Below are 21,949 nucleotides of genomic sequence, written 5' to 3'. Positions count from 1 at the left end.
CAAAATATCAACCTTTTCTTCCAAACTCACCATAAATAAACAAAATCTGTAAATAAATTCCAAAATGCACTATTTATACCGAAGAATGTTAACCATGAAGTTATTTGTGACGCTAAGGTAATTTGCGTCAAAACAACAAAGCCAGCGTGTCTTGAAAAAACGAGACATGTTTATTTTACAACGTAAACAACTCCCATAGTTTACTTGTTCAGCTGGCTTCTGATATACCCATCTCGCTCGTACCCACGCTGTTATACGTCGAACAAGAAATTAATGGAGTCGTGTAATTATATTTTTTATGGCATTTTTGTTTGTATCGCATTTCCGTGTATGTTGCTATGCAAGCAGGGTATTTTTGTCAGTTTTTCTTTTGTTTTTTAATGGCGATGATAGACAGGCAGTGCAAGAACAGTTTATTATTAATAAAGTTTAATTGTTTCAAACATTTTTTTATTATAACGCCTTCTGCTTGATGCTAAACCTCTCTGGTTTCAATTTGGATCTGCTGATGTAAAATTATATATTTGTAGGCTTATTAATTTAGAGTAATTGTGGCTTAAAATACTTGTAACTTCAAACCTTTGAGCTAAGACCTTCAAAACTATTTTTTTATCGCTTTCAATTTTAGTCTGAAAAACGATAAAATCTATGGCTTTTTTCTATTACAGTTTTTCACTTAATACGAAGTACACGTGAAATTTATTAAAAGTAATATTATTAGGTACATATACTTCACTATCATAAACTAAAGGAAAAAAACAACTTCCTTCGTTCGCGAGCGGATATGTTTAACACTTGAAATCCGTTTTCATACTTAATTGCTTAGTAATTTATAATAAATGATTTATAGATACATATTACTTCATAAATATACTTGTAATAAATACTTATGATGGTACCTACTTATATTCTTTTAATTATCAATTTTAAATCTAATTTAAAAGCCCAAGAAGAAATGTTTATTTATTTAGTTTAATGTAATAAAACACATTCAAGTTTCATTCATTTGATTTTCTGTTGTCAGCTGTTTTTACAATTTATCTTAGGCCCGTCTTACATTCGATTTCAATACGCGGGGGATAAAAATCGATTTTACTTTAACTAAGAGTTTTCTTTACAGACAAAATAAACATTATTTACTCAATACGTAAAAGCTTTTCTGTTTCCTAAAACTGTGGAAGTAATATGGAGATTTATTATTGTGAATTTGGTACAGAATATAATTTCCCTGACGTGACGACGACGACCACTCTGGCAAGAGTGTAACGACAAGGAAGGAATTATTTCCTATTTAATTAGTAGGTAATATTTTCTCCAAACATATTGAATAGCTTTCCATTTCATATTGAAGAAGTTAAGTGGTTTTTTCAGTGCTGAAAATATATTTTCGATTTCTGCCCAAAATCATTGAGAGATATGTCAATGTCTTTCTGATTATGTGTGATAAATGTTTCGGGATTTTTATGGAATAAAAAGTTATAGAGTTGTTTGATATTAATGGTTTGTTTGTAACCAAAGAACTACAGGATAGCTTATTGGTATTTTCATGGTTGGTTTATGCATTTTTTTTCGCATTTAAATTGTTTGGAAAAGAGACTGTGACCCCAAGTTTGTTTCGACATTTTTCTCAGGGCAGTTAGATAGAAGATGTCGACTCCAGCGTTCTCAAAAAAAAAAAACACGTAAGAGTGATGATATATTATATCCTACTTACAGAATAAATGATATCATTTCATTCTATTAATATTATCGATTAAGGTTACACGTCTCTAATTGTTTAGAGTAGGAATTGAGAATAAAATAGTGGAAGATTCAGTTGTTTTTAAGTATTTATATTTTTTTACGAAATAATTCTGAAACGTGCATTTTTTGCCCACCTTCTTTACATACAGTCGTAATAATAATAGGGCGATAACTACAGTCACTACGGTCTGTGAGCAGATTGCTAATCACAGCTGATGTTATCATGGCACAGGTAGATGTGTGAGCAAGTGCCCTCAACGTAAGAACATGGAGAAATCTGCATAAAGACAATTACAAAAACTGTTGGTCTTGTTTTATAACAGCACTCATTGGTAGATGAAATATCTAAGAGAAAATGCTACGATTACACAATGATCTTAAAATCAGTTACCATTCAATTAAAAATAATGTAGCCGTTCAGGAAAGCAGGTTTTATGCAGATTGAAAACCTCTTCACTGCAAAAATAAAACCTCTATGCAGCCTGATAAATGCATTGTAACTGCCGTCGTTTTAAAATTCGAATTCCGTTATACCGCTTCTCGATGTTGCCATTGCAAGTATTGCAGTTTAGTCTCAAACGTGAAGTGTAATTAAAGACACGTTTTTAAAAACAAAATAAAATAAAAGTATTGTTAGTTTTAATCCAGTTTTATCGTCTGTAAGTCTTTGGTATCCGTGGTTCGAAGGCCATACGTTCACTTGCTATTTAAGATCCCGCGTTCGTATTGCACACGACCGTTATAATGCACGTATTATTTTTATATTGCAACTTTTACATTGTATTGGCCAACTACCGCCATTAACTGCAGTTCTTTTTTACAAGTAAATTATTCTTATATTTTGTTTTATGCATCGATAAGTTACTATTGTTAAATACAGTTTACGTAATCAGCGATTTGCTAGTGATTATTTTTTAAATTTATCCTGAATATGCCGCGATTAAATGTAACGTAGGTCCCAATTGCAAGAGTGACAAAGATTTTCTGTTCTTCATTTTTTTTCTGTTTCATTTTTTTTTGCATACTATCAGAGCGTTACTATTGCACCGGTTGTAGTTGGAAGAAAAACAAAAATGGTCAAATTATGCTACTAAAATTTTCAATTATCAAAAAATTGAATGAGCGGCACCTATACCCACCATACCCACCTATCACAGCTTCCTAAGTGTTCTTAATGCTTGATCATAAAAGGAGCGCGGCGTTACAAACTCTCCATCATTTTCTCATTCTCTCCATCATCAGCGGTTTTTCCGTAAAGGGTCCAAGAAGCTACAGTCGCGTCTTGAAGAGAAGACAGATGTGTCTCGCTGTCAATTGCGCAGACACTCTCCTACAACCAAAGACTACTTTAAGACGTGATGGTAGACCTCCAGATATACATGATGTGTTAAGTACCTATGGTGGGATCAGTTTGTCACTGTCACTCTTTCTCAAAACGATACTCTCAAGAAACTTCGATCTTTGTGAGAGATTTAGTGAAACGTGTATTTTTACTCACTTATACATGTAATTGAGGGTCACAAGCACATTTGACGTGATTAATTATCACAAAATAATTCACTACACGTAATGTACACTATTTTTATAATCAATTTACTCTGAACATAATTTTGTAATGATAAAGTACTACATCAAGGTTTACGAGTCAAACATGAGGTGTATTTTCGCGACTCTGTCACGCAATTGTAAGTCACGCTAAATAGCCATAAGGGTTGAGTGCAAAACAATGCCAAAAAACTTTTAGTAATGGAGATCTTGACTGCTACCCTTTTAGCAGATATAGGAAACATGTTAGTACACAAATTAGTCCCTTATGACGTCATTAATCAACCTGAATATTACAATCCGACATTCAAGTTCGATCAGCATAAAATACTAGCTGATACATTTTGTTTGATGACTATCGTCGCCTAATGACGTCACAAGGACTTGCTTTATAACGCTAAATCACTTTATTTAAGACGATGTTTAATAATAATAACGTTTATTTCACTAAACCAGTAATTCATCAAAAAAGTTGTTACTAAACACTAGGTTTTTTTTATACACAGTTTATTTGAAAAACACTGATACTCATGCTAAGATTTAACTTGTATTATGGGTATCAGAGCTCTCTCTCTCAATGTTGACAATAAAACAAAAGTGTGGGCTTTTGTAGACAGAACAATTTCAGTCACTTTAACTGTTAAAATATTTTGAATATCCAGACGGTTGGAGTTCCTTTTCAGCCATAATCTCAGTTCGTCTTCATAAACTCATTTTACGAGTATAATATATCTTTATGAGCAAAAGGACTAAATATAGGCTTTATTACTTGAGCTAGCATTTCTATCCTCGATTTTAATAAAGTCACTTTATAGATGATCCGGTCTTATCGTTCATCAAAGCCTAATGAAGGCTTTTACAATTTTTCACCATTGTCATTTTGCAGAATCTACAGTTTATTACGTAAATGATTTATTTTTTCAAGAAGAGTCTTTTTTATGATCGTGTACCAGCGAACACTTCTACAATCATTGTCGTCAATCGATGAAACTCAAATATATGGCAATGACGTTTTGTTTCGATAGACTTAGTCCGGTCATTTGAGCTTCGAGCCAGCCTGTTACTGTCCCAGCTTAGTGCAAACACCTCACACTACAAAAAGAAGGATTAAACATTGATCCTAAGAGAAAAACATTTTCCTATTTTATGTGTACATAAATTAAGGAATCTATACTAATATATAAAGCTGAAGAGTGTGTTTGTTTGTTTGAACGCGCTAATCTCAGGAACTACTGGTCCAAATTGATAAATTATTTTTGTGTTGAATAGACCATTCATCGAGGAAGGCTTTAGGCTATAAACCGTCACGCTTTGCGCTGCGACTAATAGGAGAGAAGATACAATGGAAAATGTGGAAAAATCAGGGTAGATATAAGTCATAACTTATATCTTCTAACCACGCGGACGAAGTCGGGGGCAACAGCTAGTAAATACTAAAAAAAAACAATAAAATCTTTTCTTCACCTGAGAAACAAACATACACACTGTAATATCATCATATCTTTACAGTAACACAAGGGACACCGGGGCGTCCCGTACGCCACAGTCTAAACCCGGCATTGTATTCACGCTATGAGTAACGTCGATTATCAGTTTAATGAGTGTGATGACCTTATGCGCCTGCGCTTCCTACTCGGATCAATATGCGGTAAATGTGTTTTTGTGTCTGGCCTCTGTGTTAGCTTGATAATTAATTAAGTAGTGGAAATAATGTACTGAAGCTAAGTAAATAATAGTACCTGACTGCGTGTAGAAAATGCGTCCATGTATGAAGATGACAGTTCGAGGTGACATGATTGTCGAAATGTTTTTGGCTCTAGGGGTTTTAGTCTGTCTGCCTTTATACTGTACTTTTACCTGTTTTTTTTTTTATACTGTAAATAACAGCTAGGTATCATTAAAGTACAAAGTGCGCACAAAGTGAAGTTGCTGTAGTGCAACACTATACCTATTTCTCTAGATCGACAGTTATTTATTAAATCATCAATTTGCTGAATGTAATTTAAGAAGAATGCAATAAATTACACATTTATAATATCACATTAAAGATTGCAATAGAAATGCCTGTGGAATTGAAATGTCAATTTAATGATCTGAATTGACAGCTATCTAACGATGACGTCACTCGCTAATGTCATTCAATTATGTCTGATTGAAGTTAATGCAGAGTAACGATTGCAAAGGACAAGTTGCGAGGTTTATTATAGTATTAAGTATCTTGTTGTGAGGTAATATTAACTAAGAATAACCAGAGACTGTGTGAAAAATAATCTTCCAATTACTAATGAGTTTATTAGAAATTGACAGGAAGGGAAATGAATAGTAGACACGTTCAATTAAGAAGTGAAAAAAGTAACATTTTTTCAAACCAGGACCAGGTGGTCGAGTGGCGTACGCACCCGTTTCAAGGTATCGCTAGCTCTGAGGTCCCGGGTTCGATCCCCGGTCGGGTCAATGTGAAAATTCACATTTGTACATTGTCTCGGGTCTGGGTGTTTGTGGTACCTTCGTTGTATCTGAATTCCATAACACAAGTGCTTTAGCAACTTACTTTGGGTTCAGAACAATGTATGTGATGTTGTCCGCATTTATTATTATTATTATTATTTATTAATCTCGAAAAGAGACACTTTCGTGTCTTGAAAAGCTCTTCAAGTAATCGAGGTATGATGGTTCTCAGCACCAGTCTCTCTCTCCAGTCAGACGTTTTGCATAAAGCCAAATTTATCAGCGTCGTCTAAATACCATGACAATGAGATGAGAAAATGGCTGCATTGACACAACTTCGGCGTAGTATCGTAATCTATATACTAATATATAAAGCTGAAGAGTTTGTTTGTTTGTTTGAACGCGTTAATCTCAGGAACTACTGGTTCAAATTGAAAAAATATTTTTGTGTTGACAATTCATCGAGGAAGGTTTTAGGATAATAATAGATACAATGGAAAATGTCGAAATAGCGGGGAAAATTATTCATCGGTTCAAGATCTTCTAACCACGTGGACGAAGTCGCGGGCAACAGCTAGTTATGGATAAGGCGCTTGATAAAGTGTTTTTAAAAAATCGAAAAATCTAGTTCTTCCAACAGTAAATCCTTCATACAAAAACACAACCATTCTAATGGCAGAAAAATTGTGTTATTTCCGTTTGTATCGAACACGCAAATCAAATACTTACAAAGGCATTCGTTTTAACGGAAAACAGTTGGTTTTACAAGTCAGCTGATTGCCGCAGGCATTGTTTTCATTGAATTCGCACGGTACAGTCCGTTCTCAATTACCGAACATTGACCTCATTGGTTACAAGAATTGTGACAGTCATAAAATTCTATACAATTTCGCATTTGGTCAGCATTTTTTTTAAGTTTTTTTTTATGGTTGTTCTAATTAGTATACGGTAGCTGATATGATTGAAACTGGTAATTGAGAACGTTTGTCAAATAAAATATTGCTTGGTGTTAAATGCCAAAATTTGTCCTGTATCGGAAGAGGCTTATGCTCAAGAGTTTGACATCTATCTGCTATGGCTATGCAACCACTATCTATTTTCTATTACTATTTTATAGCTAGAGAATTTCAAGGTCAGAGTGTAGTAATGCAGTTTTTACACTCTATTGTTCTTACTCATTCCATTATTCGTTTTAAATCGAAATCTAATTAATGAATTAAATATAAGTGATCAGTAAGTACAAGTAGGTAATATAATCATAACAGAATTTTAAAAATATTACTTAGTACTGGTAGTACTGAAATATTTGATTCATAAACTTCACAACACTTGATCCAAAATTGGGTACTTCATCAAGAGCCACCCATCTAAATCTAAGTCGCGTCAAGCACGACTTAACCTCGCGGTTAAAGTTCAAGTAAGGTTCAAACCGACATTCTCTGCCTGTTCAATGATCTCTTGAAGCAGGACTGCTGTGATTGTCTGAATAAGACGGCGAATGATACCATGTAGAGCGGCACCGTATCCACAATGCCATGACATGGCAACATTTTTGGTTTAAGACAAAGATTACAAAAGTTCATTTTGTGTACCAGCCAGTTCAAAAATAAAGAATTTAATGCCCCATTTATAAAAGTAATTAAAAATATTGTAATTTTTTTGTTTTATTTCTTTCTGGCTCTTACCCCCCCCCCCCCTTGAAGCCTTTACCGCCCACAAGGGGGTGTTATCGCCCACTTTCAGAAAGAAAACATTAAGACTTCATAGTAAGTCCGGTGGTCTTCATACAACTGTACTGTGTGAGCTACATCATCATCGTCCTAGCCTTTTGCCAACTATGTTGGGTCGGCTTTAAGTCTAATCGGATTCAGCAAAGTATCAGTGTTGTCCAATACTCTTACATTTTCCATTTTACTACAATATCTTTCTACCTACATATAAAATGTATAAAGCTGTAAAATTCTCAATTTCATCTGGGTCTAGGACTCGAGGAAATCTCTTAAGTCCAGCCATTCCCGTAGAGATTTTCCGACCTATATTTTCCAAAAGCTAACTTTTAGAAAAATTGGTTGTGTATTTTACAATTTATGGTACCGAATGCACAAATATTGTAACTACGGCTGTATGGAATTTATGTAACAAATCTTATTAAAGACCATTTATAGCCAGCCTTAACATTCAGGTAGTTTTAAAAAGAAAATATAATGTTACCAGCCTGCTGACCTACTAATTAATTCAATAGACTCAGTCTATGTTCCTTGTTAATTGATTCATTACTTGTGTCAGGTTTGATATTAAAGAATCAATTCAATTAAGATTAAGCTATCAGTTTTACATGTCTTTTATATCTATATCCCCGCCGTTAATATCACTTTATTTCGACTATATCATATAACTAGCTGTTGCCCGCAACTTCGTCCGCGTGGTTAGTAGATATAAGTTATGATTCACACCTACCCACATGATTTATACTTGTCCACATTTTCCATTGTATCTTCGCTCCTATTAGTCGCAGCGTGATGGTTTATAGCCTAAAACCTTCCTCGATGAATGGTCTCTTCAATACAAAAATAATTTTTCAATTTGAACCAGTAGTTCCTGAGGTTAGCGCGTTCAAACAAACAAACAAACTCTTCAGCTTTATATATTAGTATAAATATAGATATATAATATCTTAATTCTGCACCCATAAAGTAAAAGGCATTCACAATCGTCATCTATTTTTAGACATCATCGAAACACTTGTCTGAAGGGATTTCCTCGGTGACCCGCTAAATGTCAAGGTCGCTGTGACCTTGGCGCGCACTGCAGCATCCCCCACCCCAGCCCCCTCCCCCTCCACTTACCGCGACCTTCCCAACGCTAGGGTTGCCAAAAATAGATCTGTGTAAGCATTTAGTGAGGGAGATATAAAGTGAACGAAGTAGGCAATTTGTTTATTGTTCCCCTGTTGTATGGAAATTAGGTATTTTCTCTCATTGCAGGATTTAAAGAATAGTTGAATAGTGAAATCTTGAGTATAGTGCTTATACAACTTTTTAGATTCATTTTTGCGTATCGCTAAGAGCTCAACCTGTATCTTTACAAATGACTTTTTCATTTCTGTTTTAATGTAATATCCTGGTGCATCTTCACATCTTGGGAGATAATTCTACTTTACAAATAAGCCCCTATATTGAGTTTCTTTAAATAAGACTTTTTTGTGACTAAATATCAAATTCCGAAACAACTAAATATTACAAATTTAATTGCTCTGCACAATGTATAGTTCCATGTAGGTCTTTAAATTTAAATGGCTGACAATCGTGGTCCCTTTCAGGCAAAGCAAAAATGAAACCAACTAGACACAGATCAGCCCAAATCACTAGACAATATTTGGAATATATTTTTATAATAACTATCGTGAGACTGATTCATTATTAAATGATGTAACGTTTTACTCACGCGCATTTATCGGGGGTGCCCGACTAGTTTCGGACCCAACCGGAGTCCTTAATCATGAGCTGACCCGGCGGGGTCGCGAGTCGAACTCGAGTTCGACTCGAGTCAACCGTTACATCATTTAATAATATTTGGAATACTTTGTGTAACCCACGAATAAGGAAACAGATTGATAACTGTGCTGTATACAATTGCAATCACAAATCGTGATGCAGTATCTATTGCTTCATCACCGACTACCGGGTATAACAACCTTTTTTGTTAGTATTATGTTCTCGTTCTTGCTGCTTTTTAGTTTCATTCTTAGAAATATGTTGACGGATCATCGTAACGTGTGCTATTCGCAAAGCTCACTATACGCTATATAATATATTTCTCGATCGTAAATGTTACATCTGTTAGGAACAATATATAGCGATATAGAACAACGCTTCGCAAAGAGTTGGAAATACATACCAATCTGTAATTACATGTGGGGCTGTATTTCAAGGTAACTTACAACCGACTTAAAATGTTTAATGGGAAAAAAGGAATAAAAAAACGATTCATTCAGCCCGAAGTTCTTTGGTAAGATAACGGAAATGAAAAAAAAACATTGCCAAAATTGGACTACATTCTCTTTGTTGTAGACAGTTGAAACCATACAACGATAGATTTTTTTCCAAAAACATTCTCAGTCTCACATTTAATAATAAAAACAATGTCTCTACATTCTTGAGTAAACCACCGAATATTTTATAATACGAATTCTGGGGATATTTTCGCCAAGTTTATTTCTGCGACTGGCAACAATCCCCCACCCTGCCGGCTGTGATGTAAGCCTCCCCCCCCTCCCCCCTTAGAGCCCATAATTTGGGATCTCAATATAAGTGAAGCATTAACTTGGAAACCAGACGTAATTATTGAGGCTTGTTAATTTAAGGATTTTTTAAATAGAATAGAAGGCATTGTCAAAGTTCTTTGTCAAAGAAATTGGAAGGCTGTCCTTATTTTCCTTAATGTAGTGTCTTTGCGAAAATGGTAATATTAATATTGAAAACTTTTTGGTCACCTTGTGTAGGTTATTTGAAAACTATTTTTGTTATCGTGTTGATCATCAATTTAAATCAAATGTATCTTCAAATTGATCGTCAGTCTCTGAAGAGCAAGCTCTATAAGAAAACGAATTGATCATTTGCTTCTCTCCAAAATATAACATCCATTTTCATTGAAACAGATCAACGTGTTTTTCGTACAAAATGAATGTGCTTTTCTTAACTTTATGTTTTTCCGATCCACATTAGTTTCTTTATCTTTAAAAAGGCGACTCCCGCATTAGCTATTTAATCAACAGGGATTTCACAAGCATTAAATTCACGTGCACAGAGACACCCAGACTCAGGACAAACATTCGCTGATCACACAAACGCTTGTCCTACGCGGAAATCAAACCCGTAACACGTCGCTCTATAAGGGTACTCGGCTATTACATAAATAATGCTAAAAATGTTCGCTATTTCATTTCCCATTTCGCAATTTTATCCCTAAACTACTTTTACTCTTCGGAGAAAAGTCGCTAACCTTGCCATAATGTTTACAAAGTCATTGACTCATAATCTCGTTTGCGATGTTAATTCTGTTTATGGTAAGCTACGAGTACGTGTGTGGAATGTTGTACATGATTTGTCCCTTCATTTGGTTTGATGATTGATTAGGTAATGGCAATGAACTTCTTGTGTGTTATGATCGTATTTATTTGATTAACAACGGTTTACTCAGTACTTTATAGGGATTTCCCGACTCGTTTCGGACTCAACTGGAGTCCTGGATGAACGCGAATCAAATAGGCTAATGAAGAAAAAATGGATTATTTGACAAATAATATAAACTAAACAACCGTTGCTTAATCTAGATCATGATCAGTGCACATTTCAACAATCTAGCTATTATAGTTCATGACATAGGACCATGTTACTGATTAGCAGATGGACAGACAGATTTGCCTCAATATAGTTCCGATTTAAACCTTTCTGTACGCTAAATAAAGTAATGACGCGATCTAGCCCTTTCTGTATGAACCCAAAACAACTAATATCAAAACCATTTCGCAGTCATTTTATAATGAAGCCAAAGTTTCAGAGAAGCGGTTTGATTGACCTTTGATCTACAATTACTGTGTCGCTGGTTATACCTAACGGTGATCGCCTGTCGCTCTAGATATAAATAAACTAGTCAATAAATGTATAATCTGTTGACTAACGGATGGAACAGAACTATTTTAGCATAGCTGGTGTGGTGGTTGGCTGGTTTTGTTCTGTAAATTGCTTTGTCAAGTCGTAATTTTGAATAAAAGTCAATTTGAAAACGTCGTAAAGTTATTTGGAACTCATAAAAAGAGGTTTGAGTTTTGAAGTGTAATGCCGCAAATATCAGCGTTTTGGTTTATTAAATCTATATTATACGTTACATAATAATATAATGGTCTTTGAAGTTTTTGAATGAAGATTGATTGATTTTCAGTTTAAGTGAAACTATTAATGTTGGCAATGACCTAAACTGGAGTTAGTGACAGAAATGTAGTAAATAGCCTCTTAATCAGACGTTGCACATAACTAGAATTTAAATTAAGAGGTTTCTAAAACTAAAAATCTTAGCAGCTGTTATTCAATATGAATTCGCTATAAACATTATTGAAAATAATGTTATATTTTAAACAACACGTATTTTTTTCGAAGACTACAATAAAATGAAATAGTGCTAACTAATATTATAATGTTATACTTAATCTAACATAATAAAGAATTAATAATATGAATACGTAATAAATTGGCTCTAATGACACAAAAAAATTCGACATTCGACGTTTTAATTTTCATCTCACAAATTATTCCACATTCCTGCTATAAAAACTCAGACGAATACTGTTTATTATGCAAAGAATTTGTCTTAGGAGCGAAGTTATTCTTGAAGAATACTTGATGAAGTAAAATACAAGTGAAGAAGATAAATTCAATTCACAAAAAAGAAGTTTTACATCTACAAAACAAAATTCGGGAGAAAATTTTTCGGCAAGGTTATGTAATTCGTCATTGAGGCCTATTTATAGTAGTGCCTACTTAATTCATTACCTAGAGTATGTCTGTCTTTTTATTTCTTTATTTTATTTTTAGACTTGAAAAGTATGTGTTATGATTTACGAAGAGTTCTAAACACGGGTCTCTATTTTTGGACCATGAACGTTTTGCTCCTTCAAAACTCGGTGGAGAATCCGTGGGCTACTTTCCTGAATTTTATTACTTGGTCTTCAATTCTATTTTGGGATGTCTTGTATTAGTTTTTGTTTAACTCCACTCCTTTTTTGTTTATTTTCATCCTATTCCAGAAATACTTCAACCCTTCTCACCTACGCGCAAACTCCGACTTTTTCCTTGTTCCAAATCTAGTTTCAGATATATTCAGCGAATTCAAACCACCTGTGTACATTATTTAACTGTTCATCAATGACCGCGTTACGTTCGTCAAGCGACGCGACAGTCATTATCTTAATTATCGACCGACATGAAAGGCCCTACTTAGCGGCGAGGCGATTGCAAAACAATTGTTTGTCAACGGCAATTGTGCGATCGTCGTCGACTGGTAATTATATAATTAGGTCACGGTGCAGTTCGGAGCGATGCATCTAAGCGTTGGTTAATGATAGCACTTTTTAATTAGCTGATGAAAAGAGATAGCGAGATTTAGCGCTGTTGTTTGAAAGAGATAGATGTATTTTAATGCGTATGTTGATGGTTGATTAGACTGGTATTGAATAAGAGATTATAGGACAAGTTTTTTATGGATGTGAATAAAACTGTAGATAGATACAATACCGAATAACGGAGAAAAGTTAAAATTTGTAGTCAATTGAAGATTCGTGTATCTGAGATAGTAAGTAAGCCTTGGTCGCTAGTGAAAAGATAGTCTACAACTTGTGATTGTTTGTTGTTATGCTGGTTAGTGTTGTAAACATCTTCATGTTTGTCATTTGTTTCATAATTTGTAATGAGTACTACTGAGTTGCGCGAAGACTTTTGTTGAAGTAACGTATTATTAGAATCCTTAAAGAGACTTAAACACTGTACTGTTGAAATTAAGCGTAATCTCAACGTTCACGTCGCGGGTTTGAACCCCGCGTAGGACGTTTTTGATCCACGAATAGGTACTTCTGAATCTGGGTGTCTGCATCTAGATGTACCAATGTACCTTATATTTTTGTGAAACCATAGCGACACATGGTTAAGATTCCTTGATGCTAGAACTGTTTATAAAAAAAACATCGTTTTGCACAGACAGTAAAACTTTGATTTTGAATAATTTATTTAGGTATCACATGATAGATTTAGTTTCATACAGACGAGATCAAAGTTTAATCGGTTTTCAGAACCACATAGTCTCATAGGATAGATTTATTACTCACTCCAGACTTGAGCACGTAAGCATTTTGATAAATGCGTTTCGGTTTCCGCAAACACTGAGGATCTTATGAACCGTATTTTCCGTGTTCAGCTATTCTAGACAGACTGTTTCAGAACATCTGAATATTTGTGCCTACGTATAATTCAGTTCAAAATCCTACTCACATTATAAACGTAAAAGTTTGCATGTATGGTTGTATGTCTTTCACATAAAATACACTGAACGGATTTAGACGAAACTTGGTACATAGATATTACAGATAGTTTATATTAGCCAGAATTAACAGAGGATAGGTTTCATCCAAATTTTAGGTTGTCCTGGGATCATTCTGGACTTGTAGCGGGTAAATTTTAGGTTGTTTCATCCAAATTTTAGGTTGTCCTGGGATCATTCTGGACTTGTAGCGGGTAAAGTCTCTGGTAACTAGATAGTTATCTAATTAAACTATCTCTTGTTTGTTATACAATGAAGTACACTCAAAAACATACATCCTAATCACCCTTCTTTGGTATAAACTCCCCATACAAAACTGTCTCCATGGTAACACATTGAACTTGCATCCACCTGCTATACCAAATGCAGTTCAACACAATGTCCTAACACAGCACCTTGCCTCGGAACAGGTTCTCTTGCCCCTCGCCGTACCGTTACCTATGTAACATAACACGTACTGTATAAATACAGGTTTTAATTGATGTGCTATAGAGATGCACTTGATCTTTATCGATGTTTCGGATGGTATCGGGAATGGGGATATGAAATAATAGGAATAATGTTGGTAGGTTAACGATAAATGTCGAAGTTTGATCCTTGTTTTGGCTGGTAGCGGACTTGTGGATATTAAGTTTTGTGAAGTCTTATAATAGATATATAATTTGCCGTAATTGGTTCTGCAAAGCAATTGTTTAAGTTTAAAATTTACACAGTTAGAGGTGTTGCTGTCAAAAATGAAATTTTTCTTCGTGCAAATATTTTTTGAGAGTAAAACTATACAGATACAATGCTGTCGTATTGGTTTTAAATATCCCTGTTAGTATTATTATCTAAGTATTCTTAATTTTATAACAAGTCAAGTTTCAAAAATAAGTATTGAGGAAATCAGTAAATAGTTTACGAAGGTCAAGTAGCCAGTTTCTCCTCGTAAAATAGCGCTGCATGCGATGAGACTTGAATTAGATTCTAACATTGGCACCGATGCATACAACTTACGTCAAAGATCACTGCATTTTTATTAAGGATTCTTAAGTCGAAATAAAGCTAGCAAAAAATTATTATTTCTTTACTTTAAGAATTAAAACAAATTTATTATGCAACATCTAATTGAGAATCATGTTCTAAGGCGATAGTCGTTTTATCGGCATGTGATATTGTTCATCGATCAAAAGTATCGACAAAAGTATCGATATTATTAATTGGCGCGCAACCCTAAAATTTACCTGCCACGGGACCTGCAGACGACTTTCTCTTCAATTTTATGCGTTTATGATTAGTTTCGATGGTCAGACATTCAATTTGTTGGAATTTGAATTCGGGTGTCGTGAATTATCGGAGAGATCACGTTTTTGCGAAGCACTTGTATAATGTTATTTAATTCGAAGGCCCTTTTTGGTACCCTTTAGTAAAATAGTTTTTGTTCTAAAGGAATAGAGTTATACTTAAATAGAAAAATAATAAAATATCTCAAAGTAAGTTTCAGAAGGCAAGGAAATACGCTGAGAAATATAACATAGACAGACATATTTACTGTTAGTTAGTAGCATCTCATCTTATTTCCTCAGTCGCTTACAATCCTAGAAATAATTGAAGATCCTCTAATTACAACTAGCTAAATAAAATATTAATTGGAATCACGTGAAACTTCAAGGTAAAATAAGAGGCAATTTAACCTCAGTTAAATAAATGAAACGAAATCGCCGACCCTCTCTCACTTATTAACACTTTATATTTCCATCTCTCTCTCTCTCTATGAAACTGTAAACTTCAGACAGTTCAAGTTAGATAGGTAATTGACGACCTGTATCAAAGTAGTTATTTGCATTAAATACCTGTAGCTATTATGATATTGCAATAGGTTCAGGGAAAAAATACTTGAGAATTTTAATCGAATGCACTGGTGAACTTGATGGCAGTAAAATGCCTTTAAAATGAAACTTATTTTCATTTTTATCCGTAATTAATAAATAACTATTCTTATAAATTATTTACAAATACTTTAAAAGCAAAGAAGGTGCTTTAATGTTTCACAATAAAATCAAAAATCAAAAGCGAGAGAACTAATTTGTGAAGATAAATTGAGGCTGGAATTGCAAACGTTGGAGACACATGAATGCCATAAGGTGTTACGGCATTCATGTGTCTTCATACCTTTTGCAACAAGCAAAATCATCCAAGCTACAGTCAAGCCCTGAGATCACGACCCTCAGCACTGACCAGGCTGATCCAAAGAGGAAATAACTATGAAGGTTAGAGGAAAACATTTCATTCATTCTATCTGACAAGCGGTACTCAGAAGTCAATAATATGAAAGAAAAGAATCTTGAATACGTGCCTCAAGAGGCAATAACCGATAACTTCGTAAAGCCTTCTATATAACATAGCTACGAATGATATTAGAATTGAAAAGGTCAGTGGGACGATTCGCCAAAGGAGACGGCATCTTAAAAATGTCGGTGAATTCTGACGATTTCTACCGTTTAGCTATTGTGGGATAAAAATGCGGATTATTTTTGCTTGGAAAGTCAAACCTAGGATTTTATTAAACCCTGAACTGGCATACAAATTGATAAGTTACAAATATCTTAGTAACCCCCTACGCAAGAAGAGGGTTGTTGTACGTTTGAGATGTCTGTACGTCTGCGTCCGGCATCATAGCTCTCGAAAAGATGGAGCAATTTAAGTTACGTTTATAAAAGTATTAGGTATATCAAAACAATATTTTTACAATGGATCTATGCAGTTCGACTTTGAACTGTATCTCATCTTATTAAAAAAGGCGCGCATTGCGTGTTAAACAGACAGACAATTATAAACAGTAATTCACGTTAATCACATAATGAACGAGTCTTATCAATCTGCATTGCATGGCGGCAAATCGATGCAAAGTTATCGTCGTTCCAGTTCCCAGCGACTGTATGCGTGGGCGAAGCTAACTGTACTCCTGATAAACTGTGCATTTGTTTGTTATGGTTAATCCCTCTGTATTTGGAAATTAGATTTTAAAGTTAGGTTTAATAATGATCCCAGTAGAAGGTGGAGGTTCTTTTACACGTAGGTCTCCAAAATGCAAAAGTAAGCCATTGGCCTCTATTGTCCGACGGTGTGTCGATGTCGGTGCGTGATGAATTGCAAAGCATTGCCACGCACCGGCCAAAACGCGAGAGATGATGCACGGTCGTTCAGGTTAAAAGGAAAACTGCTTAAGCTACATGGAAGGGAAAAGATCATTACGCAACAGTGGACACAAAAGAGGTTGAGAGGTATTTATAACAAATGATTGTTGGATGGTCGGAGTATTTCACATGAAATAAGGTTATGCTGTCTCGGTGAATTTGGTCACCTAAGGTTACCCAGAAAGTAATCTTGGAGCTATTTATTGATTTTGTTTTGGATTCCATCGTAGATAAGAAGCTAATACCACTGGAATTGTTGCTTTTGAAAGCAACAATTCCAGTCAGCTTACAGCTTGACAACAGACATCAAACAGAGCTAAACTACAAAACATATATTCACTCTCGCTTAAATGCCTCTTTATACCAAGTGCAAGTCAGGTCATCTTGCGAAATAGGCCGAGAATAAGTGTGTGCGAAATTACACTCAGTTCACTAAATAAATCATGGAGTTTTGGCATTTTCGGATAAACCTATTACCACAGTTTCAGACGAACTACACTTATTTTGAAATGTCAAAACTATTTCAACTGTACTTCAGAAACCAAGGCATTTTGAATCATATTTTCTGAATGCTAAAGTCTAATTTAGTTTAAAAACTTATTTCTACAAGAAAAACTCATTCTAAACAGTAACCAACTGTTTGTGATGAAAATAAAGAGTATTTTACGTTGTAAGTACAAACAATTTCGATATTAGAGTACCTTCAGGCTATTTTAAGCTGTATTGTTTAGGCGGTAAGGTAACTTTTTATTTGGAAGCTTCAGGATAAAGCTGTTAGGGTAGAAATAAACCGGCAAGTATTTGGGACAGACAGTTTGGCGCCTTACCAAATAGACGGCCACTCGTATTCGAGTAACAATAAATAGACGAAATCTTAAAATAATGTTACGGATAAGATCATTAAAAGAAACGTAGATGGTTTAAATGAAATATTTCATTGATTCTAGGATATTATGTTACGTTATTAATATTTTTTTAAGACAATGCTTAAGGCATTTATCAAAACTGTTAAATATCATTGAATCATCGAATAGTCCAAACCCTTTTTGCCTTCAAATATTAAAAAACACTAGAAATGTTAATATACACCATAAACAACACCATATACACGAACATATAAAACAGTCATCGCCAAAGCATCAATTAATTCAAAATCTATTAATAAAACAAGGCTAGAAGTTGCAAATTAATAATAAATCGTTTCTATGGAATTACTTATAATTGATTTGACACTTGACGCAGCAAACCTACCGCGCCATCTTAAATTATACTGTGGGAAAGAGATAGCGCTCTACGCCGTTTAGTGTCTGTCTCGCTTCCACGAACAAATGTGTTTTTAAAAGGTGATAGTAGACGTGTATTGGTGTCGTGCGGCCGCCTGACCTTCTAACATCCTCAAGATGAAAGCAGTAGCCAAGGTCAAATGAACTGGACTTAGATTTAAGTAGCAATTAGAGAAAAGAGGTTTTTATATGCAGTTGTGTTTAGTAGAGGGATTCAATTAAGTTTATTCCTAGGTCTCTTTTATTGAATGTTGAATTTAATGGCCAATGTTTGTAACAGGGTTAAAAGTAGCTGCCTTTTAAAGAGTTTATAAAGATAGAATAATAAGCTTATTCCTCCTCTCTTCTACTTTTGTTCGAGGGGGCCCAAAATGAGCTGTGAACTTACTAATTAATAATTTATTGACATGATTGACATAAAATACCTGAACTATACCTTGTCAACCACCAACTACATCATCTCTAATGAAAATACATACATACTTTAGAAAATAAGATCTAAATCGTGATATGTTCGAATATAAAATCTTTCTGACTAAATAGCGATTTTTCTTGACAGACACTAAATTTATAAAAGACGTCGTCTAGTCTCGACGTCGACTAGTCCCATTTTGACAGTTAGTAGGTACGTATAAGTAATAAATATTTCAGCAAAAAAACCTACATCTTCTTTAGAACCCAGTACAATTTACACTATTAAACTTCGATCCATTGAATTCCTTTTTAAATACAATCGTATTTCGCTTTCTTCTAATGTTCCAATACAATTTTGCCGCATACTGAGGCATTAAAACGCAATACAACGTAATCACGATCCGAGATTTCTCGATAGAATACGAAACAATATTATTTGTACTGACATAGTTTTGGGAAAGTGGCAACCAATGAACCAAACCGATACTGCGTAGTTTTATGACCGTTTTTTCTTTTTCTGCACAAAATGAAGCAAAGAGTTCGTCAATCGTCTTACTTGTCGAGTGCCAGTTTCGGGTAATAAAAGATATTTTTTTTATGTTATATAAGAAGTTTATATTACTGTTTTAAGCTTCAATTGTATCATTGTATTGCAAAGGATGTCTTTTCTGTTTTCTTCTTTCGAATCATGTTAGGATGGGTGAGTCCTTTTATCAGGAGTCAAGTTGATTTTATCCGAGCAAAACATGGTCAGAATGAAGAACGGGTTGTATCTAGTCGGTTCGAGACAGTGTGAAGTAATGAGAGTTCGTATTCGTGACAAAAAAACAATTAGTAAGTTGATCCCTTGCCTTCATCCCGTGTTTTTCACGTTGTTTTTTGTTTCGATAAGTAATAACAACTGATAATAGCAAATTCTTTCTCTTGATTGTGTTTACTAATATGTGAATTTAGATTTATTATGCATTTTAAAATTGAGTGAGCAAATTAAAAAGAATGGCCTAACATAATTATTTATGGTATCTATAAACTTAAATACGTTGACCTCGTTTTAAAAGCTGTTCCTTCCTTCTCTATGATTAGACATAAGACCTTTCCCGCGCTAATCGATTCTATATTTAAAATGATATTTCTTTTTTTTCTTTGTGGGCAGCAAATAGTTTTTATTATTGTTTCTAAATGGCCAGTAAAACCGTCAACCTACAGATATCGCCTTCGTAATTCCTTTGCCTAGGAATGGTTCAATAAAACTAATTAATTCGTAATTAATTAGCTAGTTCGGTTTGTGGTGTGTCCATATTAAGTTTTGCTAGTTTTCTTTTTGCAATATAAGATGGGAAATAGGTAGGTTATCTTAGTAGGTAGAGTCTGACATACGAAACATGATCCTGGAAAAAAGCGGCAAATTCAAAAAATCTAGCGCTGGTATCACTGTATATAGTAAGAAAAATACATTTTGATATTTGATTTTACATCATGGATCAATAAATTATGGACAAATATTATTGTCGTTTTATATCATACGATTTTTAATGGCTCAACCGTTTTAAACATAGTATTTTTGTGTATATAATATCTACCCATTACTGTCCCACTGCAGGGCAAGGGCCTCTTCTCAGAATGAGGAGGGTCATTTTTGTATATAAGCATTCTGCAAGTGTGAGGAGAAATAAATAAACGTAGTTATTATAACATTATTTATTGTGATTCGTAATCAAAATCGGAATCTAAAAAACTACTTCAAGAGATTCGTCACTATCACTACTATCATCTTTTACATTTATAGTAAAACTTTTCAGTTGCGTTTCAAGAATGTTATCTGTTTCAATGTAATTATTTTCGATTTTTATGACGTGTTCTATACAATTATTCCATTCTGCAACAAAAAAATATTATAAAATTATTAAAAAAAATGTTAACATCTATATTTTCGGTTCCTGAAGAAATACGAAAATATATAAAACATTGAATACATTTTCATAGATAGCGAGATAAATGTTTCATGCAAATATGAATATGTAATAGGATTAAGCAAAGGATCAAGATAAACGTGTCGTGCTTACCAATGGCTTGCAAGATTGTAACCAAACATTGTTCTTTTTCATTGAAAATCTGTTCATTGTCTTTATTTTTCACATCAAATTTATTAATCATATTGAATATTAGCTTTCTAGCCTCATTCTTAACAGGAGTCTTCATATTTAATGGTTTAAAATAATTTCGCAGCAAAAAAGTAAACACGTTTTATGCAAATGACAATTCATGTACTGACATTTGATATATATTTTGGTGTGGCTATATGAAGAATGTCTAAAAATTGTCTAGCTCATGTTTTGCGTGTCAGACTCTATGCGGTTTACCAAAGACAAAAGACAGTAAATATAAAATTGTTTTTGAAGGTTTTACTTGGTATATTAATAACACAGGTTACAGACCGACCTTTTATTTACCGAAGACTAAGTACCTACCTATTATTGGATTTATGTCTACAACCTTAACGACACTACGGTTTATTTTTCCATAAATAGAGTAGCTATATAACTTTAATAGTGTATAATGTTTTCCAAGTAAGTCGTGTCCCAACATTCGGTCCTAAATAAACCAGATTCAATATTTTAAACAAGAACAATTGTATCTAATCACTACTCTCATGTTACAGCTACTTAACAAACAGAAGTAATGTCGTAACAATGCAAATGAATACAACAAAAACTACTAACTAAACTACCTCATCTAACCCTAACATTAAACCTAAATAAACATAGAAAGTAACACAGACATACATGTGATTTAACACCATTAAAGCGAGCAATCATCGCTTCAGATTCAATTACGAGCGACAAGAGTCGCTCGCAACAATAATTTCATAAATCACGGTCCGATGTGCGCCCGCGCACCGGAACGGCTGAACAGGCTTTGACCTAGCAAGGTCGATGATTTATATCTTAGAAAGGACTTTTTAGGCCAGAGAAAGCACTAAATGCTAAATGATGAATTGAACTTCAAAGGTCAAGTATCAAATTTTGATCTACTAAAAACTGATTCATACTATACGTAACTATGGTTTCGTTCGTTGATTGTTTTTTTTCGTGTCGGATATTGTAAAACTAAGTGAAGGTTGTGTTTCTCGTTGTTTCTTTCTGTTACGTGTTATTTCAAATTAGGTTATTTTGTTAGGAAATAAAGGTTTTTTTGTTGTTGTATAATGTGTAACAGAGTAGTTGTAATATGTGTTTTAATGTTAATTACGGT

General features: G+C 34.1%; 1 protein-coding gene and 1 long non-coding RNA gene across 3 annotated transcripts in view; one reads left to right on the top strand and one right to left on the bottom strand.

Annotated features, from left to right (window-relative positions):
* The window catches only part of LOC113502889, a 163,050-nt gene that overhangs the window by 63,116 nt on the left and 77,985 nt on the right, over positions 1-21,949 (top strand). The gene's annotated exons all lie outside the window — the stretch shown is intronic.
* Positions 20,381-21,042, bottom strand: LOC113502892. The gene is made up of 2 exons (XR_003401387.1): positions 20,761-21,042; positions 20,381-20,573 (listed from the first exon to the last, which is right to left on the bottom strand). It is a non-coding gene; the product is annotated as an uncharacterized LOC113502892 (long non-coding RNA).

The sequence above is a fragment of the Trichoplusia ni genome, chromosome 18 (genome assembly GCF_003590095.1).
Source record: "Trichoplusia ni isolate ovarian cell line Hi5 chromosome 18, tn1, whole genome shotgun sequence".
In the NCBI taxonomy this organism is placed as follows: domain Eukaryota; kingdom Metazoa; phylum Arthropoda; class Insecta; order Lepidoptera; family Noctuidae; genus Trichoplusia; species Trichoplusia ni.
Note: the sequence above shows the minus strand (reverse complement) of the source record. Positions and strands in the feature narration are given on the sequence as shown.